Source organism: Cornus florida, unplaced genomic scaffold, assembly GCF_030987335.1.
Source record: "Cornus florida cultivar Cherokee Brave unplaced genomic scaffold, ASM3098733v1 CherokeeBrave_3.0.0_Hap2_Chr07, whole genome shotgun sequence".
NCBI lineage: Eukaryota > Viridiplantae > Streptophyta > Magnoliopsida > Cornales > Cornaceae > Cornus > Cornus florida.
Window position 1 is genome coordinate 26,350,692 of NW_026775577.1, and position 13,781 is coordinate 26,364,472.

Sequence of the window (13,781 nt, forward strand, 5' to 3'; positions counted from 1 at the left end):
ATTTAAACACGTAGAGCATAGAAACACAAACATGATATGCACCCAAAACCCATCGTCTAAGGTATTCAAACCAGGACGCTCAAATACCACTTGTAACGACCCGGGTTTGATTCAACCCTGTACTACAATGATGAACCGAAGATTGACCCGTTAATGGATCCAGATGTGGAAGCAAGAAACAATAAAACGGTCTCCCACGGCACAAAACACCTCTAAGACCCTAATATGACCTCCCATGGGATCATGGAACTCGAAGGAAAAAAGTGCGGAAGCAAAACAAGGACAAGGGTATGAAAACCCTACCGAAGGAAGGACCAAGGGTAAAATGGTCATTTTACCCAATGAGGAAGGAATTTGACTTTCAACAAGTCCAATTAGATTAAAAACAACCTTTGGTAACTTCACATGAAGTCCCAAGGCCAAAGGAAGAGAAATCTCAAAAGAACCCTATCCCGGTTTGAAATAAATCCGACACCTTTTCCCTAAAATGAGGATATCTTGAGCTAGGAAAAGAATCTGAAGCTAAAATTGGTACCATTGGAAATCTTACTTCGACATGGTCAGTTTAGACTCAAGAATGCACTAATTCCGAGTTGAAACGAAGAAGTTACATCAGTTTGAAGTTGGAAAGCCAAAGCTAAAATCTCTAGAAGACTTGAACTGGTTCAACATTTCTTGAACCGGTTCAACATCGACAGAATGCCCATGCTGAACCAAAAATTACCCTTGAACCAGTTCAACTATTCTTGAACCGGTTCAACTTAACCAGGGTTGAACTTAAATAGCAGAAACAGTGTTTTAGCAGAAAAATGAGTTTGGAGCGCGGTTTTTGAGGTCAAGATGACATTTTTTAGAAAAATGTCGTAAAGAAACTCCCCCTAAAGGAAATCCCTAAAATGCCCTTGGACCGAGTTTTTCAACAAAAAGGTGAAACGAGTCCATAGGAGGCTCAAAACAAAAACAAAAGGGTTTTTCATGGAAATGATCATTCACACAAATGTAATGATGATTTTGAGTGTACGGGAATGGTCCGCGGCTCCCGAAAATGGCCGAGTCAAAATCCGACACCCCAACGGCCAAAAAGGCGAAAATGAACTTGAAATGGGAATTTTGAAAACCAAAATCAACAAATGACTTCAAATGACCATTTGGCCCTTGGCCACACTTCATACATGATCAATGAGACCATATAAAAGAATCATAATGGAATTCCCACGCCCGATGCAAAAGTTATGACATAACAACACATGATTTTTTAATATTTCCATATGAACTTTGAAAGCACAAGTGTATAGAATACGAGATACATGATATTGGCCTCTGGCCTCATCTTATACATGTTGAATACAATGAAAAGGAGTGTACTTATGTACACTTTATATATGTGGAATCAAAGAATACAAGTTTTGTCAAAATAAACGAAAATAAACATGATATGCTAACATGTACATATTCAATGTCATCAAAAATAGTTCAAGACTTCTAGCATGTCTAAGAGAGTTGTGTATCCCACAACAAAGCTTCTTTACCTGCAAAACACCCAGTAACTTCGGGGTGAATAAACAAGACTAGCAAGTTTATTCGTAGGGGATGAGCATGTACGACTCGATTTCTTTAAGATTTTTAGACAACATGAATCATTTCAAAAAGGGATCATGTCACCTAATGTCTATGTCAAAGGTTAGACTTAGGGATCATCCTAAGCTACCATGGAGTAATATCAACAAGAATCATGATATTTATACATATATGAAACAAGTCAAGAATGGGACAATCCAAAGAACACGACAAGAATAACGCATGGAATCAAGAAAAAGGCATAATGTCTATGCAAGTGAACAAGATTAGGATATTCCAATTAAGACGACATGAAGTATACTTGAAATCAAGGATAAGGTATATAATCTATGCGATTAAACAAGGATGGGACATTCCATGAAACACGAAAAGAGATTATACAATAAGTCAAGAACAAGGCATAATATCTACGTAATTATACAAGGATGAAATGTTTCATATAACACGAAAAGAGGTTATACATGAAATCAAGAGCAAGGCATAATATCTATGCAATTTAACACGATTGGAACATTCCAAGTAACACGACAAGGAAAACACATGAATCCAAGAACAAGGCATAATATCTATGCAGTTAATTAAGGATTGAACATTTCCTACAACACGAAGGAGTCTTAAAAATTCGAGGGATGCAACACTTGAAATCTAAAGAGTGAAATCAAACAATGTGGAAAGTTAGATATCGCCCGGATTAAAACCATACTCTTGGGATCACTTTAGGGCTACCAACCCAAGGGTACCTTCCCCTAGTCTTGGGATCACTTTAGGGTTATCAACCCAAGGGGACCTTCCCCTGCTCTTGAGATCACTTTAGGGCTATTAACCCAAGGGTACCTTCCCCTGTTCTTGGGATCACTTTAGGGCTATTAACCCAAGGGTACCTTCCCTGTACTAGAACCAAGTTCTAGCCATTACAATTCTTGATTGATATCCCGTGTCCCAAAATCAACAAGTTGCGCAAGTCAAGATTGTATCAAATACACGAAATGCATTAACCACGTTTCATGCACAACCAAGATTTTGGAACACATAAGTCATGCCCTAAGTTCACTACTACAATGGCATGTGAAATGTCACGAAAACACAGTATTCATCTATATAAATTAAATCCAGGATATATAGCACATAAAATCTATTGAAGTAAATATATACCACAAGTATGAGATAAATGATTTAATTACTTACAAAATAACACATGTGAAATCAAACCATTCCAATACAAATGTACAAGTCTATGAAGTACACTAATGAAACCAAGATACAAAGGGTCTAGATACATGACAAAAGCTAGAAGCTTCATGAAGTACAAGTTACGACCATGTGAGCTAAGTTCCATACAAGGGAAATAATGAAATATAAGCTTCAAAACTTATCCGGCTATGCTCAATGTAATACACGTGAATGAACTTATCAAGGAAATCATGAATACAAGGTTAGAAACTTAATCTAGCTCATGGAACCATTGAATGGATTTTAATTAATTTATTTAATTAAAGTCTCAAGATTTTAAAAGTCATCCAAATGACCTCAAATTAAAGTGTGTTATACAATATGACAAGACTCGTTTTAAAACCATGATACAAGTAAGTTCTAAGCAAGATACTACCTTGAGTATTAAACTATAATACTGGAAATATAATAATTGAAAAGTTATAAAACCTAATCAAATATTCTAGATTTAATATATGTGAAACTACTTGGCATGTAAATCATGAATGTCAAGTCGGAATTCCAATGGGGTGAATAGTACACCCGAAATAAATTAATTAATCAAATAATTAATTCTTCTCCAGATTTTAAAACATCACCATTTACTCTCAAATTAATCTATGTTGAAGGGCATGCTAAGGCCTAATATAATATGCTATCACATGTTGATTTAAAGCTAGATAAGGCCACATGATTTAATATTTTATTCAAGATAAATATTAAATAAAATCTTCATTTCTTGTCCAAATAATCTAGATTTAATATATGTCAATGACCATGTCAAGAGGTAATTTAATATTATGCCACATATTTAAAACAAGTCATGAGCAACCGAAAAAATTAAATCTTACACAAAGAAACAATTAATTAAAATTTTTAGATTTAATAACCAAGCATTTATACAAGTAGTACAAGCATCCATAGCGTGTAATATGACAAGAAAACTAAATTATAACACCCTCTACCTCAATTTGAGATGAAATCTCAAGGCCCACCAAAATAAAAGTGCTCCGAATTCAACGATACCGAGAGGTTTTGTCGGGGACAACACCGTGAATAAGAATCCGCAAGAAGCCCCATGAAAATCTCAACTTGACTCCAAACCCGAACTCGAAAAATCGTCAGAAATGGATTCTAATAAGGGCATAAGATGCGCGGCGTCAAGACAAGCATCAAACGTTAAGGCCGAAGACTTTTCATCAAATAAAAGTGAACCAAAAGAGGAGCGAGAAGGTGGCAGCCATGGGAGGGAGCTTGGCCAGCCATGGGAGAGGAAGGAGAAGAGGAAAAATTTTGATTTTTCTCTTTAAGTCCCCTATTTATAGAAAAACCCTAAAAGTGCCCCGAAAGGGCCCCGCCAGGTTTAGAAAAGTGGATTTTGAGCAGACGCGCTCAAACGAAAAAACTCCATGAACAAAAAAGATTCCAAATGAGAAAATATGAATAACGGAAGAAACAACGTTAAAAACTGAGTCTCGACCAGAAAGTTATGTCCCAAACAAGTTCGGCGGCAACTAGATCCAAAAACTCTGCAACTGGAGAAAAAGGACCAGAACGGAATTCTATGAATTTACGAGTCAATGAAAAGTGAAAATGAATCTCGTACGAGGATCCTGGCTCTAGACGAGATATTTTTGTAATAACTTTCGTTAATTGCACAATGACCCCAACAAAAAGGGTTAACTGCACTAATGCTCCAGAATGAAAATATCTTCCAAAAATATCTTCTTAGATACCCCTGAAATAAAATATTTTTAAAAGATATTTATAAAAAACACCCCAAGAAAAGAAAATAATTCCAAAGAACTATGCATCCATGCCCCTATGGATATCGGGAGCAACCAGAGTACTTTCTCGCAAAAGTAAAGACACGTATTTCGAAAAAACCACTGAAGATGAAGGTACATGAAGTCAAAAACTAACTCCGAGCATGAAAATTGAGGTTTTTCCAAACAAGTGACAAACGGAGATAAGACATAATAAGGAAAAGGACGAAATAGCGCATAGTGTCCGAAAAGTGAAAATGCATAAATGACTCGGTCCTCAAAGGAAGTTGTCAATCCACAGAAAAGAGTCTCAGAAATCATTTCTAAGCACTCGAGACGACACTAAGCGACAAGAAACAAAGTTCAGAAAGAAAAATTAAACGAAAAAAATTCATTCGTAAAATTTCAGGAAAAGGAAAGGGAGGTAAATGACCGGGTCGTTACATAACAAATACTCTACAACTAAGCTAATGACATGAAATTAAACTGATTAAACTAAGGAAGAGGTATAATCCATCAAGTAATGAGTATGAACCATCAAATAAACTACAAGAACATAGCATTAAGCACTATGTCTTGACAATCTCTAGATCTATAGCATCAATACACATAGACATGCATCAATAATACAAGAAATAGAGACAAACACATGAACATCTATTCTAGCATACATAGACATATGGATAGATTTAAATGATCAATTGGAAGCATTAAACCACATAAATCGTTGAATAAACAAGATATATATATATATATATATATATATATATATATATATATATATATATAAGTGTCAAGACATGAATATAAATACAAATCTCCTCAAAAATACATAAATCAAGAAATAAAAAGTATGCTTAGGGCTAACTCTAGCCCCAAGAGGATGTCTAGCCACTCATGGATGATGTCCTCCAACCCTCAAGGGCAAGCTCCATGGAAGAAATCTGCTCCTTGGTTGATGAAGAGTCTCCAATGGTGTCTCTAGCCTCCTCCTCTTTTTTGCTTCCTCCCTAAGAGTTCTCTAAGGTATGGTATCATATGATGTAAAAAGTAATCCTTATCCTTATAAAGGTAGGTCAACTGACACCCAAAATGAGCTGGGGTCGTACAACAAATATTCCCCAATGATTGGATAAAGGACAACTTTTTGTGAGCTGGAAATTTAACTTTTTCGCATTGGAGGAAGTTTGATCGATTAAACCTTGGACTTGGATCGATCGAACATGGCTGAGATCTATCGAGCTTAGGCTGGATCGATCCTCAATGGCGGCGCCTTTTTGGATAAAAACAAATCTGAGATATTTTTAAGATATTTTTGGGAAAAGGACAAAAGTGGTTGGTAGGGTGGTACAACTGGATAAGATCAATCATTTGGATAAGGACAATAATGATCGATCGATCAGAGAAAGAAGTTGGATCGATCGAACTTTTAAGATCTTTGAATAGGGACAAACATGGCTCAGATCCATCTTGAAGTGCTGAGATCGATGAAAGTTGGATCGATCAAACTTTTCTTGAGATCGATCGAAGTTGCTGAAATTTCATCCTTTGCTTTCTTTTGCTCTACTTTCCTCCTTTCTTTGAATCATCCCAGAATTGCTTCAATTATGCTCTTATTTGGCTGAGTTAGCTTATTTTGGGGATAAGTGCTTGAAAATGGAAATAACACGAAATCAATACAAAATGGTAAAATAAGATAGATAAAGGTCCTAGAATACCTAAGCCTAAGGGGTTTAAATACTCACTTTTCAGCGCTCATCACACCCCCAAACTTATATATTGCTAGTCCCTAGCAATGAACTAGAAAGTAAAGGAATGAAATGAACAACTATATAACTATGAACTAGAAAGCAATAAATGGATAACGCCATTTTCGTAGGAAACACGATTGCACTTAGCATATGCAACAAGCCTTTTAAACCCCTAGGTTACCCCTAGTGGACGAGTGAAGTCTCGTGAGGGTTTCCAAAAATGATACCCACAAACATTAAGCTCATTCTTTCAAAAGAGGTACCAATATTGCAAACAAGCATTGGGAGAAAACTACCTCAAGTATGTAATGTTCCAAACATTTCTAAGCAATCTCCCAAAATCTCAACATCAAGCAAAGAAGTATGGTCCTCCACACATCAAGAAAATGATCATGCAAATTAAAACAACTCTAGAATCCTTTTTGAGTGGACCGGCATCAAATATATTGCTATCTTAGCCAACTAAAGAATTAATCACATCCTTACCCTCAAACTAGCACACAAATCTAGTACCGATCATCAAGACAAAAAGTGGACCTTTTATTAAAGCTTTATTGTTCTAAGTGCGCTTATTCTTTTCACTCGATTTTTTTTTTTTTTTTTAGGATCAAAGATGGAAGCATAGTGCAATGTGTTGATCTATTAAGCTTTCTAGCGTTCCATGAGGTCGAGCGTTAGGTCAATGACTCCCAAACCAGACGGCTTTAGGGCATTAGGTGTTCAAACACCCCTACGGACTTACAAGCTCAAATCAACTAGGCTACAAATCAAGATAACCTCCATCTAATCATTTCCCACTTCTCACCTTTTGGGAGAAGTCCTCACCTTTTTTGTTGCTTTTACAACTTTTTCTTTTTCTTTTTTATTTTTTTTATTTTTTTATTTTTGAATTCAATTATTAACCTAGAGTTTGGGCCCTCCACCTTTCGGCGTGAGAAGTTCAGTGCTTGATGAGGCTAGAATCCCAGCTACTCAATGAAAAGGGTTTGTTATCCACCTTTATCAAGAATAAAAGTTTTCAATGCACTACTAGCCCAATTGGGATATAACCAATTCAATAATTAACAAAGCATGTACCCCACAAATGAATGCTAGTGTGCGCTTGTGCTAGTGTAGAATATTAGAGTAAATCTCAAAATAATCACAAAATTAGGATGATGTGGACTACAAATGCAAGCAATATATCAATTTTTTGAAAAATTTACTCCTAAATAGCATCCACAAGGCATACAAGGAGTATTGGACTCTCAAGTCAAGCAATTTTTAAATTTTAAGCAATATAGTCCTCAAAAGATCAAAATCATAGCTAGTCATGAACCAATCATAGAAAATCTCTCAAATACACAAGACATGCTCAAAATTTGAATTTAAAAACAAACACTGCAAAGCACCATTACCCCCAAACTTAAATGGTACAGTGTCCTCAATGTGCAAAGAAAACAAAAGGAAATAGTATACCAGTGCAATGAAGGCAAAGAATGGCTGGGACTGGAGTATCCAAAGTGAGTGGCATAGCCCCCCCAAACTTGGGATTAACTGTGGTCCTGAAATTTGGCACTCAGATAAACTCATCAAATAACAAAAAGGATAATAACAGTGCACAGTGGACATGAAAGTGTAAATGGGATAGCAACTGAAAATTAGAGAGACGTAAAAGGGTGGTCCTGAAAATTTTGGGCAATACTCTCTCTCACTGAAGTCACTGGGATGCACCTGATGGAGTCAAACATATAGCTATAAGAATATGAAAATATGACATCCATAAAGAAAACATATATAAACAAAGAATAAATTACAGTACATCCAGTATCAAAGCTGACAGACACGGCTGCAAAAATAGTATAACAGTATCAAAAACATAATGAGATCACAGATATATAAAATAACAGGAGGAAAGGGATAGAGAGATCAGGAAGAAGAGGTAGGACGGGCAAGTCGCGCTCCGCGGATGTCTCTGGATAGATCCCTGAATGCAGTCATAACATCCGTATAAAGGGTAGCAATATCAGCTCTAGTAGAGATAGCATCCTCTTGGAGAGAGACCGTGTCGGCGCGGATAGATACGACAGCATCCTCCAAAGCCTAGAGTCGCTCTCCAAAGCCGGGTGTCTTTGCTGGAGCCTCAGGTGTGGCTGGATCGGGAGAATGATGATCCTGAGCCTGCTCCACATCGTGAATGGGTGACCCAACTGGAGAGGGCTACTCTGCGTCCTTGGCAGGTTGCTCCAAATCAATATCCATATGTATGGCAGCCGGATCGATTGTAGCGTCATCCGCTGTCGGGTCTGCTGCTGCTATTACCTCCTCAACCTTTAGCTCCCCTGCCGCCTCTACTGCGTCATCTTGTAATCTCTTGGTAATAGCATTGTAGCTTTTATCCCAGTCCTTCTTTTGGAAGTGACAGGATCCTCGCTCAGGGTGCTCTCGTGGATGGAAAGGATAGCGTTGGTCTAGCAAGATCTGGGTGATGAGGTGGCCAAATGGGAGGGACTTCGCCCTTTTGGACCATTCCTTGCTAATGTGATCATCATAAAGCTTCCTTATCACGCTCCAGATGAGCACAAGGATAGACAGCCAATGCCCTATATAAAAAGCGTACAGAGCTGTCAAGTAGTCGCCTTTTTATTGAATTTTATGGACAGCCATGAAGACGTTACAGAATAAGACTGAGTCAAAGAACCACAAGTCATCTGGCAAATAGGTGCGGGTAGCGAAGGTCTAGCCAACGGCATAATGTCCTATAAGAAAAGAGGCCATATCTGTATATGAAGGCCGATATAGCCTGGGATATGTCTCCTGTAGTTCTGGAGGGCAGTCATATGGATAATGGCACGATCTGGATAATGTGTCCATAGTAATAGAAATCAGGTGGCCATCAATGGAGGTCCTTAGCTCCGCCATGTTACGCGGGGCAAGCCGGAGGTTTTGGAAGAACATCCGTACTAGCCTCGGGTACACTGGGTATGTGACAGGGGCAAGAATGGCTGCAAGGCCCCTCCGTAGTATTTCATCATAAGCAGATCGGGTAAGTACCAACTGGGAAAAGAAGTCTGTGTTGAAGACTGACTCGTGCGCTACTGAAAGTGTGAGTATCTACGTAATGGCTGGTCTAACTCCTAGGCTAGCTGTGGTGGTAGAGATGGTATGTGCTCAGCCTCAGCGTCACCGTGTGAAGGAGATGCGCCAGCATCAGAGTGTAATTCGCTGTCAGAATGAGGAGACTGTATGGGCTCCGCTGGCTCCTCCTGTATGGGGTCCTGGGCATAAGATGGACCAACCACGTTATCCAAAGTCTACCTACCTCGGCGGTGACAGTGTCTGTGGGCTACAGTCTTGACTCTAGCCATGGCCTGAAAAATAATTGAAAACTTACAAGGGAAGTCAGTGCCAGAATAAAGAATTTAAAGCACAAAATAGAATCATTTATGTCAAGTAAGATAGACAAAATAGATAAATGACATGAATCTATGGAAGTAATAAGATGTGATCATGCTAAGCAGTATAAGTGTAAAATGCATCCAATGTGGAGAATCACAGGCATTGGGCATGAATAAGATAGCATGGACACACGATAAGATGCATGGAATGTGTATATGAAATCTGTGAAATTCGATCGATCACAAAAATTGTGAGATCGATCTCACCTGATCAATCTGAGAAACTGAGAAACTAAGTTCGATCGATCTCACTAAATCGATCTGAGAAATATGTTCGATCGATCGAACTCTGCGAAGAACGTGGACAGTCACAGATCTGTGACGTGGATGGCACGGGGCCTTCACGAACATAGTCTTGGGCCCATCAACACACAAAGCATCAATCCTAATCACCTAAGAAGGCCCATACTCCCAAAATTAAATTGAAAATTAAAAATCTAACAAAATATATATACACATATATACACATATATACATATATATACAAAGTGAGTCAAAGCTTCATTTATGGAGATTTTCATCATCAAAATAGCATGGATCTAACATTCAAAGCATGTATGAAGCAAATCGAAGCTTGAATACAAGATGAGATTCAGATCTTACCCAAATCAAAGGATGAGATGAGATGAAGATCCGAGAGGAGAGAGAAAGAGAATCGACGTTTGGATCTCGCCAGAGATAGAGAAGGTGGGTGCAGCAGCGACGAGAGACAAAGGGGTTTTGAGAGGGTTAGATCGATCTTTAGAATCAATCTACAAACCCTCGGTTTCATTTTTAAAAACTTCCCTAAACCAGTTCAGTCAATCGAACTGAGACCTCAGATCAATCGAACTGAAATGATCTCTTTCTGAAAATTTTTTGAAATTTTGAAATTTTTTTTTTAAATTTAAATTTAAATAAAAATTTAAAATTTAAAAATAAAAATTTTAAATTGAAAATAAAAAATATTTGGATTTTTTTGAAGAATTAAAATAATATAAAATCTTTTTGGGATTTTTGGAAAATAAAATAAAATAAAATAAATAATAATAAAAAAATATTTTTCGAATTTTAAAATTAAAAAGTAAAAACAAAGTCAAAGATAGTGAGATGAAGAACAGAGATCGATTTGAACAAAATGTTCGATCGATCTGACAGAGAGCTAAAATATGCAGGTTTTTGGGTTCAGAAAATTTTCTAAGTGTTGGAACTCAAGATCGATCAAACTTGAAGTTTAGATCGATCTAAGAACTTATGATCGATCTGAGAACAAGTTCGAATGATGGGACAGAGAGGTGATTTGGATGCAGGTGGATGCAGGTCGAAAATTTTCTAAGTGTTGGATGCAAATCGAAGTTCGATCGATCGAATCTTCCTTGGAGATCGATCGAACTTATGCAAAATGCTCAATTTCAACATAAAAGTCCATGCAATCCTAATCACAGTTCCTAGTAATGCATATGAACCAAAAAAAAGTATCTAGACTTCGCAAGAATTGAAATTAAAGATAGAAATGAGGGAGGAATAAGGTTTTGACACCTTACGAAATGTTTTGCTAGTCTTTAACGTCTGTAGCAAGACGTTGGGCTCTTTTATCCCGGATTAAACATCTTATAGTGCATCCCTTCCTTAATGGGGTGATAAGTGTTTTGAACTCCACCCAACAAATGGTTCTTTAAGGAACTTGTTGGATTAAGCTCAAAAGACGTTTTCGGTTCTTGGTCAAAACAATCTTTGGGCTTCCACGCCCTTTCAAAACAAGATTTTGAAAAACCTTTCTTTAGTTTCAAGGTTGAAGACGGACTTTTTGAAACATTGGTCTCACACAAAAACTCAATTGCTTCACTTTTCTACAACATTAATCTCTTCATGCTTGTCAAATGAATTGGGGGTTGGATTAAAAATATTCAACTTTACCTTCATGTGGCCAAATGAGATCTTCATTATTCCCATCCTACAATTAATGTTGGCATTTGCGGTTGCCAAGAAAGGACGGCTAAGGATAATGGGAATTTGGCTTTTAGGATTTGGAACCGGTTTCGTGTCAATGACAACGAAATTAATGGGAAAGAAGAATTTATCAATTTTAATCAATACGTCCTCGATGATACCCCTAGGCTTTTTAATTGATCGGTTGGCAAGTTGTAAAACTACCGACGTTGGTTTTGATTCTCCTAAGCCTAATTTGACATATACCGAGTATGGAAGAAGATTAACACTAGCTCCTAGGTCAAGAAGGGCCCGATTAATGATATGATCATCAATGATGCATGAAGTAGTAGGTGAACCGGGGTCGTTAAACTTTGAAAGAGTGTTATGCTGCAAAATTGAGCTCACTTGCTCGGTTAAGACCACTTTTCTAGGTGCTTGGCTTTTGTTCTTCCTCTTTTAGGTGCACAAGTCCTTCAAGAATTTGGCATAAGCCGGAATTTGCTTGATTGCATCCAAAAGTGGAAGATTAACTTTCACTTGCCTAAACACGTCCATGATTTCATTGACTTTGGCCTTTTGCTTGTCATTTGAAATGGATCCTTTTAAGGCATCCGGAAATGGAGCTTTTGGTTCAAAAACCTTTTCAGAATTTTTCTTTAAAGTCTCTTCAACACAAGAAGTTTTTAAATCATTTTGCAAATCTTTCTTTTCAAAATCACTTTTCAAATCACTTTTCAACACATTCTCATTTATATGGTCACGCACATGCAATGAAGGAGGAATATCATGTGAAACGGGACGGGTGTCAATTTATGGTTGCACCGGTTCACTCTCTTCATTGGACATACCCACTTGGTTGTCCACAATCCTTCCACTTCTCAAGGTAGTCACCGCATTGACATGCTCTATTGTGTGACCTTCCGATGAGGAATGAGTCTCCACAACACATTATTTCTTTTGTGGGGCATTCAAAGGCATTTTTCCTTTCTCTCTTGCATTTAAAGTGCTAGCTATTTACCCTACTTGGGTTTTTAGCTTTGCAATGGATTGAGAGTGAGAATGAAGTAATTGTGTATTTCCCTCTAGAATGCCCAAAGCGGGACTTCTAATATTTCCTTGGGAATATGATGGTTGATTAGGAAAATGAGAATTTGAAAATTGGTTTCCTTGTGATTGATATGATGATCTAAAACCTTGGGAACCTTGTCCTTGTAGTGGAGGTGGAATGTATTTTCCTTGAAAACCACCTTGGGAAGGGTTTGAGCCCTCCCCTTGGTTTTTCCAAAAGAAATTCGGGTAATTCCTCCAACTAGGATTGTAATGATTTCCATAAGGATTTTTCCCTTGATTAGTAAAAATAGCATTTGCTTGTTCATGATGCTCACTTTGCACATGTCCATGGGGACAATTGGAAGTAGAATGTAAAACACTTGAACAATTCATACATGTCTCATTAGATGCATAATGAGAATGGTTAGGGAAGGAAGATACTTGATTCGCCGAGTTTTGGTTGATCAAACCTTTTAGATAATAATTTCATCTCGGCGGCAATTTCATTGGAGTGGTCAACTTGATGTAAGCCAACACTCTTCCTACCACTAGAATTTCTACCATTCTTCAAAGATAAAGTACAATGTAAAGAATTTTCACTCATGCTCTCATAAAAACGCCACATGTCATCCTCATGCCTATCAATGTAAGAGCCACCCATGGAAGCATCAACCATACCTTTGTAATTGTCCGATAAGCTCTCAAAGAAATATTGAACTAAATGCCATTTGGGCATGTCATGATGTGGACACTTCCTAAGCAATTCGTTAAAGCGTTCCCATGCCTCATGAAATATTTCTCCATCCCCATGTGAAAATTCTCAAATTGAGGTTCTCATGGCATTGGTCTTAGAAACTGGATAGTACTTCTTCAAGAACTCTTATTGCATTTTCACCCAAGAAGTTATTCAAAAAGGCCTAAGATTGTTAAACCAATATTTTGCCTTGTCTTTAAGGGTGAATGGAAAAATTTTAAGCCTTAAGACCTCTTCCAGCATGTCCGTATATTTTACAGTGGAACATACTTCAAGAAACTCATCCAAATGCTTGTAAGGTTCTTCACTTGGAAGTCCATGATAA

General features: G+C 37.5%; 1 pseudogene; it reads left to right on the plus strand.

Moving 5' to 3' along the window:
• The first annotated feature begins 13,436 nt into the window (after nucleotides 1-13,436).
• LOC132267826 (small nucleolar RNA R71) lies at nucleotides 13,437-13,535 on the plus strand (annotated as a pseudogene).
• The last annotated feature ends 246 nt before the right edge of the window (nucleotides 13,536-13,781 follow it).